Source organism: Nyctereutes procyonoides, unplaced genomic scaffold (genome assembly GCF_905146905.1).
Source record: "Nyctereutes procyonoides isolate TBG_1078 unplaced genomic scaffold, NYPRO_anot_genome, whole genome shotgun sequence".
NCBI lineage: Eukaryota > Metazoa > Chordata > Mammalia > Carnivora > Canidae > Nyctereutes > Nyctereutes procyonoides.
The window spans coordinates 18,707,752-18,722,821 of NW_026575126.1; the positions used below are offsets into that span (position 1 = coordinate 18,707,752).

Below are 15,070 nucleotides of genomic sequence, written 5' to 3' on the forward strand. Positions count from 1 at the left end.
TTACCATTCCCGGTCCTTTTGTTTTTAGGTCTATGAAGAGTATAGTAAGTACATAACAGTTACCATCTATTGCGTACGCATAAAGCGCTTGGTACTATTCTTGCTGCTTTAAGCATGTTATCTAATTCGCACAGCCCCCTAGAGTACTATCCTTATATTGCTGATGATGGGAAAATAAAATAAAATTAGCAGTCACTCCCTTACATTTACACAGGAAGAGTAGGGATTTATTCTTGGCTCACCTGAGTCCAAAGTCTAGCATGGAATAATAGTTCCTTGCCAGTGAGTAATAAAAGAGCATTTCGGGGATGTGTAAGCTTGAAAGCTTGAGGTCAGGGTGACAATGGTACAGAAGGATAGAGATGCTCAGAAAGCACTCGCAGAACAAAGCCCTCGATGGGAGGCTCGTGCCCTTAGTATTTGCTTCATTGAGCATTTTAATCCAGGTAAAGTATTTGAGAGCTGGCTCTACCTTAGATAGCATCTGGTAGCTTGCAAGGTGCTCAGAATTTTAGCAAATTGCTGAGGCCAGCCTCTGCTCTTCCCCACGAACTCTTCAGGAATTTTTCCACCTGCTATCTAGGGAGAAAGGCCCCACCCTACATTTCCATGCGGCTCTAGGTTCATCAAGGCCGGCGTTAGAGTCCTCTCCTGAAGCCTAAGAGGGTTTAAGGTTGACTTGCACAATAGTACTCGGCTTGAAACAAAGGTCGTAGTGGGCCCTGCACAAGCAGGGGAAAAGCAGTTAAAAGCTTAAGAGGACAATTTCTGGGCACATTTTCTTTTCATTTCGACTTGGAGCTAGAAATGGGGTTAGAGGAGGTGCCTGCTTTCTGGAGGCTTGCTGTGCGAGAACAAATCACCTGGTGAGAGACGATTAGGGTACAGCAGCCTTTTCCCGAAGGCCAGGACAGGGTGCTAGGTGAACTGGGGGTTCTCTTGGCATCACTAGCACCGCTAAGCATCCCAGCCGACGTTATACAGGTTGGTAGTCGTGTCTGCACGTTCTTCACGGGGCACAAGACCTTCCCCACAGAGAGCTGTCAGCTTTCAAGACAGTTTGCTTCCTCAACCTGAAATTGGGTCGGAGACTACGGAGGAGAAAAACACGCTTGGTTCAGGTCCCGCGAGGGAGCTCCCCGCCCCCCCCGCCCCCCAAGCTATTGACAACAGGTGGTTGTGATGAGCGCGGTCCTGGCCTCGGTGCAACTGCGAACACGGCTGCAGGCGGGCGCCCGCTCCTCCCAGAGTCTCTGGAACCTGCTGCAGAGAGAAGAGGGGGCGCAGCTACCGGTGTCCGGGACCTGGGGGCGGGGGCTGGAGAGGAGCCTCAGGTGTCCGGGAGACTGGTTTGAGCCTTTCTCCCCCGTCTCCCGCAGTGCGCCCCCCCACCCCCGCGCCCCATTCTGGGGTTCCTGGGGGTCCTGCTGTTCTCCCGAGGGCGCGGGGGGATCACCTCTCCTGACCCCGGTCCTGCAGGGGAGGTGCCAGAAGGGCTATTTTAGGTGGTGCTGCCCCCCCCGCCAAGCCCAGGGCAGCGGCCGCGGAGCGCCGGGTTCCCGCCGGCTGGGGATGATGGGGCCGGGGCCGGCGGGGAGCGCGGGGGGGGGGGGGCGCGGGGTGGTCCCAGGGGCCGGCGGGGAGCGCGGGGGGGCGCGCGGGGTGGTCCCAGTGGCCGGCGGGGAGCGCGGGGGGGCGCGCGGGGTGGTCCCCGGGGCCGGCGGGGAGCGCGGGGGGGGGGGGCGCGGGGTGGTCCCAGGGGCCGGCGGGGAGCGCGTGGGGGGGCGCGGGGTGGTCCCCGGGGCCGGCGGGGAGCGCGGGGGGGCGCGGGGTGGTCCCCGGGGCCGGCGGGGAGCGCGGGGGGGCGCGGGGTGGTCCCCGGGGCCGGCGGGGAGCGCCGGGTTCCCGCCGGCTGGGGATGATGGGGCCGGGGCCGGCGGGGAGCGCGGGGGGGCGCGGGGTGGTCCCCGGGGCCGGCGGGGAGCGCGGGGGGGCGCGCGGGGTGGTCCCCGGGGCCGGCGGGGAGCGCGGGGGGGGCGCGGGGTGGTCCCCGGGGCCGGCGGGGAGCGCGGGGGGCGCGCGGGGTGGTCCCCGGGGCCGGCGGGGAGCGCGGGGGGGGCGCGGGGTGGTCCCCGGGACCGGCGGGGAGCGCGGGGGGGCGCGCGGGGTGGTCCCCGCAGGCGAGGACGTTCCCGGGCGGCGGCCTGCGTCACAGCGGGGCCGGGCGGCGGCGGCGGCGGCGGCGGCGACCCCGGGCCCGGGCGCTGGGCGGCGCTGGCTGCCGCGGGCCGGGCGGCGCGCGGGGCGGCGCTGGCGGCGGGAGGAGGGCTCTGCGGGGCCGGGCGGCAGCTGCGTCCCGGCTCGGAGCCCGCGAGGAGGACGAGGAGGGAGGCGCCGCCGTGGCCGCGGCCGCAGTGCTCGGGCGCCACCCGCCCTGAGCGGCGGCCCCGCCGACGACCCCGCCGCCGAGCCGGCCCGGGAGACCGCCCGCCGCTCCCCAGCGCCGTCCCCGCCGGCAGCCCGGCGCCCGGAGGTAAGGGCGGGGACCGCCGAGGGATGCTGGCGAGGGCGGCCCGCTAGGTGCGCGGGAGCCGCGGCCCCGCCCGCCCCCGCCCCCGGGGCCCCCCGCGGCCGGGGCTCGGGGACCCCCCGCGGGGCGCCCCAGGCTGGCGCCCAGCTCCGCGCGGCCGCCGCAGGTTCTGCGGACTTGGGGGGGCGGGGGGGTGGGGGGCCGGGGAGGAGGAGGGGGGACGAGGGGAGGAGGGGAGAGGCGGCCACCGCGCGGCGATCGTCCTTCTCCCCTACCTGCAGCCGCCCCGCGCCCCCACGGCCTGGCCCTTCTGGGGTGCCCTCCCCGTGTACCCCCGGGCCCCTGAAGTTAGCACTTTCGGGGAGCGAGGAAGCGGAGGGCCCCCGACGGGAGCGCGAGCGCGGCGCCTGCCCCCGGCGGGACCGGGGGAGCGAGGGTCAGGCGGGGCGGGCGGGCCCCGGGAGCCAGGTGTCCAGGCCGGCGGTGGAGGAGGGGACCGCCGCCCTCCGCCCAAACGCAGGCCGCCGCGCCTTCCCTTTGCAGCCGGTTCCCGGCAGCGAGGTGGCCGGGGATGGAGTTCGCGACTCCGGAGCCCTCGGACGTGCTCCCGGGACGCTGGTTCCTTTCTGGCCCCCCAGCGCCCCCCGCCCCAGCACCCCCCAGCGCCCCCCAGCATCCCCCAGCGCCCCCCAGCACCCCCCAGCACCCCCCCAGCACCCCCCAGCATCCCCCCCAGCACCCCCCCGCCCCGCGCCGGTGCGCAGCACCTCGCCGCGCCTTCCAAAGCCCGCGCGCACCCGGTCCTGAACAAGCCCAGGCACCTAGCCCACATCCCAGGACGGTTATTTCGGGGTGTGAAGACCACACTTCACTTGGTTTCAAATTCTTTTTAGACACTGGAAACTCAGCAAACCCGTTAGGGAAACACTTGCAAGTTTCCATCCTCCTTAAAGTAAAAAATAAGAACCAGTCCGTTGGGGGGGGGGGAGTGCCAGCGTTGGGCAAAGGCAGGCTGAGCGACCCTATTTATGACGGCTTTACGGGGGAGGAATAGATACAGGGAATGACAGTCCTGTTTGGTTCCCATGCTTCTTACTCTGTAAGAAGTGGAGCCCCAACCAAGGGGCACCTTTGCGGACAGGTATGGAGTGGTTTTGTAAGGCATCCATGAGCTTCTTCTGGACGAGTCAGTGAGATGCTGTCTAGATGGGAGAGGTGGCAAAGTGATGGTTACCCTCTTGCTTGGCCAAACACTGCAAAGTCTCCGGAACCAAGGAGCTTTATATGTGTATGCATTGTTTTCTTTATGTTTTAACGATTTGTGTGAACCCAGAATGTAAGTTGAACTTCCCCAGATTTGCTCAGATTCATAAGCCATGTGATGGATGTGTGGATAGAGATATCCCATCAGAGGTCTACAGCTCTAATCTGTGATATTTGTATTTCTTCTGACTTGCTTAATTAGGGAAGACCTAAGGTGTGACCCAGATTTTCCTTACTTTGGAGTGATTAATTTCAATACTGTCTGCTTTGTTTGTTTGCTCTTGAGGGGAGAGTTGGGGACCAGCTTTGCAAGGATGGGTATTTTTCATGGTTCACATAATGGATTGACCACAGATGGGTCCTATCAATTCAACAGTGTTATCAGAGATAGCAAGCATGTTTAACAATTTTCTTAGTAATACAATTATCCAAATCTTTGTTAATGGTACTAATCTTTTATTTCTCAGATTGACTAAGTACTTTGTTTAATGGAATGCTTTTACAAGGGAATGCTTTTAGTGAAAAGAATGTATGAGGGAGTGTAAAAGAATGAATAATTTTCCACTTATGTAAATTTTATCTTTTAAAAACAATACAAAGTTAGCAATTCTTAAAACGCCTAAGGTGCCTAGTTTTTACCAAACTGCTGGTATGATTTTCCAGTAGTCTGTAGTGTTTTCAAATTATAGTCACCAATAACGTTATAATAGAGCCCAAGTGTAAAAAAAAAAAAAAAAAACCCAGATGGGGTGGAAAGTTATACATATTTTGCCAAGCATTGTGTGGATGATTTAATATGGTAGGTACGTTGCTATAATATAGTCTAGCGCTCTAGGTACCTAACATACATTATATTCAGATTCGTACAACAAATGCTTAAAGTAGATGGTGCCACCTATGTTTTATAGAAGAATAGAGGGTCAGAGTTTGTGACTTGCCCAAGACAAGACAGCTAACTTAATGCCTGAATGAGGCCAAGTCTCTTTAACCTTAATGATGTACTTTTCTGATGTCCAAATCTGCCTTTCTGTTTTCTACAAAAATTTATTCTTAACTTGTTGTAATGACTGTATGCAGAAGCTGAGGTTGAAGAAGTAAAATCACCTGTCCAGGGTTTTCCATGTAACCAGTAGATAGCAGAATTCACATTTGGAATCGGGACCATCTATTTTCTAAACCGATGTTCTTGCCACTGATCTCTATTAAAGGACAGATTAAGAACTTAACCTAAGGGATCCCTGGGTGGCTCCGTAGTTTAGCACCTGCCTTCGGCCCAGGGCGTAATCCTGGAGACCCGGGATCGAGTCCCACGTCGGGCTCCCTGCAGGAAGCCTGCTTCTCCCTCTGCCTGCGTCTCTGCCTCTCTCTGTGTGTCTCTCATGAATAAATAAATAAAATCTTAAGAAAAAAAAAAGAACTTAACCTAATGGACATTTTTATTCTTTTTCGTCAACTCTTCTCATCCACATGACAGTGATGGTCTCATAGGCTGCAATACACTCTCAAGATTTTATACTCAGTCCCTGGAGTGCTGGCTGTATCTCTATCCTTAGATTACTGATGAAAGCATATTTGCAACCAACGAGGGTGACATTATTATGGAAGTATCCTTGAACCCACTCAGTTACTGTTAAAATATAAATCATGTTAGATTGGCTTGCGGGAAAGAGCATGACCTCAAGATGGGAAGGGCTGAGAACAAATTTTGGTTTTACTGTCCAGTAGGAGCATAAACTAATTCACGCTGTGCAACTTTCCCGAGTCCATTTCCTCATGTATACTTGAGTTAATAAAATCTACTTAGTTGGAGTATTATGCAGACCAAATGTAGCCGTATAAAGGATAGCTTCCTACCACCTACTAGGTGTTCAGTTAAGTGGTAGGGATTAGCACATCTGTATCCCAGCACTGATGGGAATTTCAGCTGTATTTTGCTGCATCTATATTTTACATCCATATAATGCTATTAGTCACTGCTATCAGTGATTAATTTTTCATATGGCTAGACAGAGATCTGATCTAATCTGGCCTCTAGCATCTTTAACTTTTGAATCACATCCTTTTTTTTGTAGTCCTTACTTACAAACATTTACTCACCTTATGTAGTTTTTCATTTGCTCCACTCTGCATGTTTTTTTTTTTTTTAGAACTTCACTAGCCATATTTCAGCGAGGTGGAATTTAATTTTTGGCAAACACACTTTCCTGTTTTCTGCTTCTCCTGATTTCTCAGCCTTGCTTATCACTCAAGGCACCATGACAATCCCACTATCTTCCCACCACATACCTCACCCTTGACCAGATCTCCACTAGCCAAAATTCTGCATGTCCTTCAAGGCCTAACCTAAATGGCCCCCTTCCTGTACCTCATACCTTCCATTTTAAATCCTTTCTCAGTTCACTTGTAATTCGGACACCATATACTCCTAATAATTAAAAAAAATTTTTTTTAAAGATTTTATTTATTTATTCATGAGAGACAGAGAGGCAGAGAGACACGGGCAGATGGAGAAGCAGGCTCCCTGCAGAGAGCCCTATTCAGGACTTGATCCCAGGACCCCAGGATCATGCCCTGAGCCAAAGGCAGACGCTCAACCACTGAGTGCCCCTAAAATAATGTTTTTTTTTTTTAACTTTTTAAGTTATTTGCCCAGATAATATCCTACAAAAGTCTGCACATTCTTTGAGGACAAGGGAATTTTTCTGTTTGTTTATATTTCCTGCTTTGTATAAAATACAAATGGTTTCTCATTTCTGAATGAAAGTTGAGTCAGATATTCTGAGAGAGAGCCTTATAGCCATTAGGAGAGATGCCTAAATCGTCTCTGTTACATGATTATTAGTGACACCTTCCTCTTTGAGACTTGTTTGTCCCAGCCATCTCCACCAATTTAACTGGTATTACATTTACTGGAAGGCATTTTTTTTTTTTTAAGGGAAGGAGAGTGGGGCACAGAGGGAGAGGGAGAGAGAATCTCAAGCAGACTCTGCAGAGCCTGACCTGGGGCTCAGTCTCACAACCCTGAGATCATGACCTGAGCCAAAATCAAAAGTTGGTTGCGTAACTGATGGAGTCACCCAGATGCCCCTGGAAGGCCATATTTCTTAAAGCCTTGGCCCTTCAGTACTAGGTAAGATAGCTATGTTTCATTAATAAATGGCTCCTGTGGTATAAGAATCTCATTAAGTTTGCAAAAGTATTGAACACATCAACAGTATTTGAGTAGTTTGGTATTTTCAATGGTCCAGATGAATTTCTTTAATTAGGAATAGGATTTACCTGAGGGAAAGGAATACCTGTCTTAGAGAGAAGGTTGAGGCAATGAGCAAGGAGGATTTCAAACCACTGTGGTTGGAAATAGGACTCACCATGACCGGGTGTGGAGTCTGCAACCGGAAGTGACCTTCATGAGAGAATCAGCACAGGGAAAAGATGTGAACAGTTTCACACAAGTATGAGAGGTGGAAAAAATGGAAGAGGTAACATAAATGAAGCATGATTATAATAGTATATGACTGAGGCCTGCTAAATATTGGTGTTCCTGGAGTATAGAAATAGGGAAGAGATTGTGAAGTAAGATTGGCAAGAGGAGAGGAACTGGTGTGGTATCAAACATCCAGTACCTCGGTATACTCCCATTTATCCACCAGGATGAACAGATAGACAAGAAGATAATCTCAGAGGTTTATTAGATAGTTTGGCAGGAATATATTTAAAGTTTACTAATTATTAAAAGTAGAGAATGACTGAACTCTTGTCCAATATCAGACATGAAAACAAAGAATCTGGGCTAACTGCTTTGAAGTGTAACACTGTCACAAATTCTGGGAGTGAATTTAGGATCATTTTCTGATGTTGGATGGGCGTCCTTCTAAAATATTTAAAATATGGGGGCAGCCCCGGTGGCTCAGCGGTTTAGTGCCGCCTGCAGCCTAAGGTGTGATCCTAGAGACCCGGAATCGAGTCCCAGGTTGGGCTCCCTCTGCCTGTGTCTCTGCCTCTCTCTCTCTCTCTCTCTCTCTGTCTCTCATGAATAAATAAATAAAATTAAAAAAATATTTAAAATATGGTACTGTGGTCTGATAGATCTAATTGTGGATGGCAGCTGGTAGAGAAATGATAATATGAGTTCAGAGAATGACTAGGACTAAGAAAAGGGGGCAATGGCAAAATTCAGAAATCAATGTTAAGAAAGATGCCTTACTACTTAGAGAAGTAACTGAAGTATTTTGAGTCAGAGGAATCCAGAACTATAGGTTTGAGGAACTCTTCTAAGAGCTCAGAAGAACCAGAGCTGTTCTCCTAGTGGAGAAGAGTGGGAAAGTAGAGCAAAAAGGAGTTATTTTGGCTAAGCCAGAAAACTGCCCAAAGGCTTGAAATGCCTTTCTTTTTTCTACAAAAATTTATTGTTAACTTGCTGTAATGACTATATGAAGAAGCTGAGCTTGAAGTTCTCTAGGGAGAACATAATGGAGCTCATAGAAAAACGTTTCCCAACCTTTTTTTTTTCATTATTATTCTCCCTCCAGGAGTGTTTTTTTAGATAAATTGTAGTACTGCAGATACACTGTATATTTGTTCATGAACTGTGTCCTTTTGGCAGGCTACAAACCATTATTTAATATATATTTTTTTACCCTGCCCCCAGAACCAATTTTTGACAAGGACGAGATTGCCCACAAGTGGAGGACACATGATATGGCAGGATTCTGTATCATGTTAAAAATTTGAAAAAAACAGGGTGTCTCAGTGGTTGAGCATCTGCCTTTGGCTCAGGGCATGATTCCTGGGGTCCTGGGATCAAGTCCCACATCAGACTCCCCACAAGGAGCCTGCTTCTCCCTCTGCCTGTGTTTCTGCCTCTCTATGTCTCTCATGAATAAATAAATAAAATCTTTTTAAAAAATCATAAAAGAGCCATATAGAACTAAAAAACATAAAGAAAAGTCAATATATTTATTTGTATAAATGTGTATGATACCTTAGTTGACAAATTCTCTGGAATTAGATTGTTCGGGTTTTTTTTTTTTTTTTTTCGCCTTTATAAAGAAAAGCATACTTTATTTTCATTGGCTCCTAAGCTGAAATATACAAGTAAACAAATATAAGCCTTCTAGTTGTCCTAGTTCTACTTTGGCAAAGTTATTAAATTTATAAAGTTATCTTTCAAAGCCTCCTCTACCTGCATTCTTTTGTTTCCCAGATAGGAAGCCCTCTCTAAACCTTAACTGCTCAACACTCTTTATTTACTTGGGAAGGCTCTGCTATTAACTACTCATTCTTGTGAGAGGTCAATTATACATGAGTATAAATTAGTTTGTCTTTAATACAGCATTTGTACTTCAAGTTGTTTATTTATACTTACGAAACACCATGTTCCCTACCAAAGAGGTTTCAGTTCCTAACAAGTAGGTATTGCAGGGAGTGGGGCTCTGAAGTCATTCTTAGCTTTTTCGTGTTACCTTAACCCAATTCCCTAGGGACCAGAAGCCTGGGCTTCTGGTGTCCAGTCACAGGAGCTGCAAGCATTAGAAGAGCTTGGCTTCTTTGTATATTGACTTCTTTCAGCATTTGGAGCCCATCAGCCCTTGCACTCTCCCCGCCCCCCCCAACAGCTCACCCTCATCTCCTCCAGCTTTTGTTTTACCTGTATTGTTCTTTTCCCTTTCCTTCACTCTTAAGCCTCCACTAATTGTTTTTCAACATTTTTATCTTTTATTTTTGGAGCTGCTCTGAAACCGCCCTGAGGGCAGAGATTATATCTCTCTTGTTCACTTCTGTATCCACAGCACCTGTACAATGTCTGGGTTGTAGCTGCTCAAGACATAGTTCTGGGATAAATATTTAATGATAGATGTTACAGTAACATTTCCAACCTACCTGTTTGGAGTGTATCTTTCTCCCTTTCTAGCATTTTAAATTCTGATTATGAAATTTGATAGTGTGATGGGAAGTCATCCTTCTTAATAGGGTCATGAAATATGTACAGGAAAATATTTCTATATGTGATTGGAAATTAGGGGCAAGTATTATATAAAATATTAAGTCAGGACACCAAAATAAATCCAAGGCAAAAGTCACTAAATAAGCCAAATATATGAAAATTCATGAGTCCTATGAGTTTATTCCGTGTATTTGAAGATCTTGTCAAATCAATAACAATTAAGTATTCTCTTTCAAATATTGTTGATATTTATGAAAATTAGAAACAGGTTCAAAGGGTGCTTGGGTGGCTCAGTTGGTTAAGCATCTACCTTCAGCTCAGGTCATGACCACAAGGTCCTGGGATGGAGCCCTGCATGGGGCTCCCTGCTCAGAGGGGAATCTGCTGCTTCTCTCCCTCTGCCAACCCCCCCCACCCATGTTTTCTCTCTTTGTCAAATAAATAAATAAAATCTTTAAAAAAGGGTTCAAATATCTTTTTTTTTTTTGAAATGGGAAATATATAACCAATAAATCCAACTTCTGGAAAAGTATTATAGAGGATTATTAAGCTAATAACACCTTGCTGTTTCAAAATAACTATGAGAAAAGCTTCATTAGAAAAACACTGCCAGGCTAATTTGTATTGTCTCCCTTGACATTAGCTCCAGGATAATGTTCTTATCAGCAAAGTTAGGAAATACTCTCCAGCACACACAGCTTTCTAATTAATGCAAAGCTGTGTGACTCTCTGTAACCAGAGAGTGGTTAAAGCTGAGGAGTTAGCAGCTGCACGCGTGTCTAGGGTTTGGTTCTGAGTTGAGGGTTTAGGTATTTTATCCACGAATCTAGGTGGAATAGTAGAAAGCATGTATCTTATATTCCTTTAAATGGCTCCACGGTGGTTAGAGTGACTTGGTGTTGAAGCAAGGATTGAAATGAGCTTCGCAAAAATAAAATGAAATTAAAATGAAAATAAGTAGTCAAAATGAAACAATAAAATTTACTTAAGGAGGGACGCTTGGGTGGCTCAACGGTTGAGTGTCTGCCTTCGTCTCAGGGTGTGATCCCGGGGTCCTGGGATCCAGTCCCACATCAGGCCCTCCTTGAGGAGCCTGCTTCTCCCTCTGCCTGTGTCTCTGCCTCTCTCTGTGTGTCTCTTATGAATAAATAAATAAAATCTTAAAAACAATTTACTTAAGGAAAGTAAAGGGTTATATCTCGAAGAAAAATAAACAAGCCAACCATATAAATATACTAGAGTTTGGTTTGGGTATGTTCATTTCTGCATCACCAGTATTTAGAAAAGTGCCTGAAATGTAGCAAAGGATCAATAAATATTTGTAGAATGTATAAATGAATGAAATGCAAAAGGGAAAAAGACTAACTATACGACATGAGGGCAAAAGTGAATTTATTCCTAAGGAAATGGTGCTGGATAACTAGCAGACTGAATAGACTGTCAGAAAATCTTTCTAGACAAATCATTTATTTATAAGCATATGTTAAAGTTTTATTTCAGTCTGACAAATAAGAGAAAAGGTTTCTGGTAGGTCAGCTTGAACATTCATTCTTACTAGGGATAGTAAGTATAAAAATAATGGATAGTTAGACTAGATAAAAATATGGGTTGAAAGTTACTCTTGAGTAACAATTGACAGTTAACTGGGTTGCTTAGTAGCTGGTTTCCAAGGACAAATCTTATCCACATTCCACATTGTATGGGAGGCTATCTAGTGCAATAAGGACAAAAAAAAATTAAAGACATAAAGAGAAAGCGTGAAGTAAAAGTATCTTTCCTTGTAGACTTTGTGATTAGAAATTAGGTTTCCATATCCTGAGGAATTTACAAATCAGCGATTAACAATAAGTGCTTTACTAATCTCCTAATCTCCGGTTGACCTATAGGTGTTGAAAATTTACCCAAAAATATGTTGACAGTCACTATTTTGGTCAGCCCTTGTACATAAACATGTAGAAGATTTTACTTGCCCTGAGAGCATATCCTAATAATGTAATCACATTAATAACGTTTTATCCATTAGCTTTTTTTTTTTTTCACATGACAGCTTTCCCCACGATGTGATTGCAATGAACAGAGCAGCCTACTATTCACCCAATTAAGGATTTAGGGAACAAATCAATTAAAACTAATGATTTCTAACATCTCTTATGAATGCTGTATTCTGGATTGTAGGAGAGGGAGCAAACCTTTGATGCTACCTGGATATTGTCTAGATATATCAGAAATATTCTGACTATAAAAAATCTCCTGTCTTTATTGCTCCAAATTTGGAACATAATCTGAAAACAGCAATATAAAATGTTGTCAGAGAAGAATCTAGATGCCCAATGATAAGAGAAGGCCATATTGTTGGCTGTCATATTAACTACTAACAAGTAAATCAGAAATTCTATTTTAAAAAGTCAGAATTTTAATTTCTTAGAGGCCAGGAGTCTCTTATTATTCTGCTTATTTGCTTTTAGTTATTTGTAATTTCAGAATACAAAAAGAAAAAAACAAAAACAGTGTAAAAGCAAAAAAGCTGGAGTGCCTTCAAGGCTCAGTCTGTTAAGTGTCTGCCTTTGGCTCAGGTCATGATCCCAGGGTCCTGGGATTGAGCCCCAGATAGAGCTCCCAGCTCAGTGGGGAACCTGCTTCTCCCTCTCCCTCTATCCTACCCCTGCTTGTGCTTGCTCGCTCTCTCTCTTGCTTTCGCTCAAATAAATAAATAGCATCTTTAAAAAAAATAAGCAAAAAAGCTAATTGCCCCTTTTGAAAAAACACGTTGAGTTGGCTAAAGACAAAAATAATTTATGCTACCTGAGTAGGTTATATAAGTAAATAATTTTACAGCCTCATATTGATAAAAAGCCATCTCAAATATAATTTCTCTTTTTCAGTTGCAAGTTACCTATTCTGTTAGGCTACTTTAAAAATAATTTTATCTCAACAAGTGATATTTATCATATAAATCACATAAGCTAAGCAATGGTGGATGACAGTATTTAAAATGTTAGACTTTTTAAGATAAAATTAATTTTGTAGAGCTTATTATAAAATAATGATTTTGATCTTATTGGAATGTTATGAAGAACAAATTATGTTTGTATATATGCTATGTAAATTTAAACTATCACGTGATAGTATTTTGTCAAAGATTATTATTCATTATCTAATTTTAATGTTAGTCCCATGCCTTAAAACTAATTATCTTGCATTACAATTTACATTGCCATTTAAACATACGACAGGGGGTCTGGGTGGCTCAGCATTCGACTCTCAATTTCAGCTCAGGTCATGATCTTGAGGTCATGAGATCCAGCCCCAAGTGGGGCTCTTTGCTGAGCACAGAGTCAGCTTGAGATTCTCTCTCTCCCTCTTCCTTTGCCCTTCCCCTTGCTTGCACACACACTCTCTAAATAAAGAAATAAAATATTTAAAAATAGCGTGATCCCTGTTCATATTAAAATTTTATCAAAGAAATATGACATTCCACGGTTTCACATTACTGCAGCATCGCCTAAAATTTATAACTATTAAAAAAAACAGACACTAGTTATAATTCAATTTTGTTGAACATATCCACATTTTAATTTTTAGTGTAAATAATGATCTGACCTACGATATAAATACAAGGAATTTAGTAACTTCCAATTAAATATGCTTCCTATCGGAGAACAGATGAGTCATGCATAAGCTAAAATACATTTTAACAGCTTTTGAGATATAATTTACATACTATAACACTTATTTGTTTAAAGGATATAATTCAGTGGTTTTTAGTATGATTATAGAATCCCTCTCCATAATCTAATTTTGCAACATTTTCATCACCCCAAAAAGAAACCTGTGTCCATTAGCTATCACTCCTCACCATCCCCCTCCCCAGTTCTCCTTCTCCCAAGCTCTAGGTAGCCACCGATCTATTTTGTTACCTATAGATTTTCCTATTCCAGACATTTCATGTAAGTGATATCCTACAATATATGGCCTTTCATGACTGGGTTCTTTCATTTAGCATACATTTGAGGCTTATCCACATTGTAGTATGTATCAGTATTCCATGCCTTTTTATTGCCAAATAATGTTTTCTTGTGTAGATATACCATATTTTCTTTGTCCATTTATCAGTTGATGGACATTTAGGTGGTTATAAGGAATAATGGTCCTGTGAAGGTTTGTATACAAATTTTTGTGTGGATATAGGTTTTGGTCTCTCTATTGGATAGATTCATGTAGCAATGGAATTGCTGGGTCATTTGCATCATATCCCAAACTAGAATAAAATCAGGGCTAAGACATTTAACTACCTTTTTATTTTTTATTTTTTAAAGGCTTTTTTAAAAAAAGGTTTTATTTATTTATTCATGAGAGACACAGTGAGAGAGAGGCAGAGACACAGGCAGAGGGAGAAGCAGGCTCCATGCAGGGAGCCCAATGTAGAACTTCATCCCAGATTCCAGGATCACCTCCTGGGCCAAAGGCAGGCACTAAACTGCTGAGCCACCCAGGCGTCCCTTAACTGTCTTTTTTTTTTTTTTTTAAGATTTTATTTATTTATTCATGAGAGAGAGAGAGAGAGAGAGAGAGAGAGAGAGAGGCAGAGACGGCAGAGACACAGGCAGAGGGAGAAGCAGGCTCCACTTAGGGAGCCTGACGTGGGACTTGATCCCAGGTCCCCAGGATCAGGCCCTGGACTGAAGGCAGTGCTAAACTGCTGAGCCACCCAGGCTGCCCCCTTAACTGTCTTTTTAATGAAAATTAACAAAAATAGTTTAATTTGTCCAAGTATTCATCATCAGGAATATCCATCGAACTTTGAATATTAATATAATTCAACCACAGTTTGCAAAGTACTATTAAAGCACTACTAAATCTCTTTAAATTTGGGATTAAAAGTTCTGGTTAAGAAGTGTAGAAAAGGGGTTGGTTAAGCATCTGACTCTTGATTTCAGTTTAGGTCACAATCTAAGTGTCCTGGGATTAAGCCCCATATTGGGCCCTGTGCTCAGTAGGGAATCCGCTTGGGATTCTTTCTTTCTCTCTCCCTCTGCCCTCTCCCTGCGTGCACTCTCCCTCTATCTCTCTCTCAAATAAAGTCTTTTTTTAAGCTTTTATTCATTTATTTATTTGAGAGAGAGACAGAAATAGAGAGGGAGAGAGATCACAAGCAGAGAGAAGAGGGAGAAGCAGGGGGCCTGATGCGGGGCTCAATCCCAGGATCCTGAGATCATGACCTGAGCCAGAGCAGATGCTTAACCAACTGAGCCACCTAAGTGCCCCTAAAATTAAAAAAAAAAATCTTAAAAAAATAAATATAGAAAGAACTACTGAAGGCTGACTCTATAGCT

General features: G+C 45.2%; 1 protein-coding gene across 1 annotated transcript in view; it reads left to right on the forward strand.

Moving 5' to 3' along the window:
• The first annotated feature begins 2,407 nt into the window (after window positions 1-2,407).
• LRRC8C (leucine rich repeat containing 8 VRAC subunit C) overlaps window positions 2,408-15,070 on the forward strand; it is an 84,518-nt gene continuing 71,855 nt past the window's right edge. The window contains exon 1 of the mRNA XM_055341279.1: window positions 2,408-2,533. The gene's annotated coding sequence lies outside the window, so the exon portion shown is untranslated. The remainder of the gene's footprint in view (window positions 2,534-15,070) is intronic.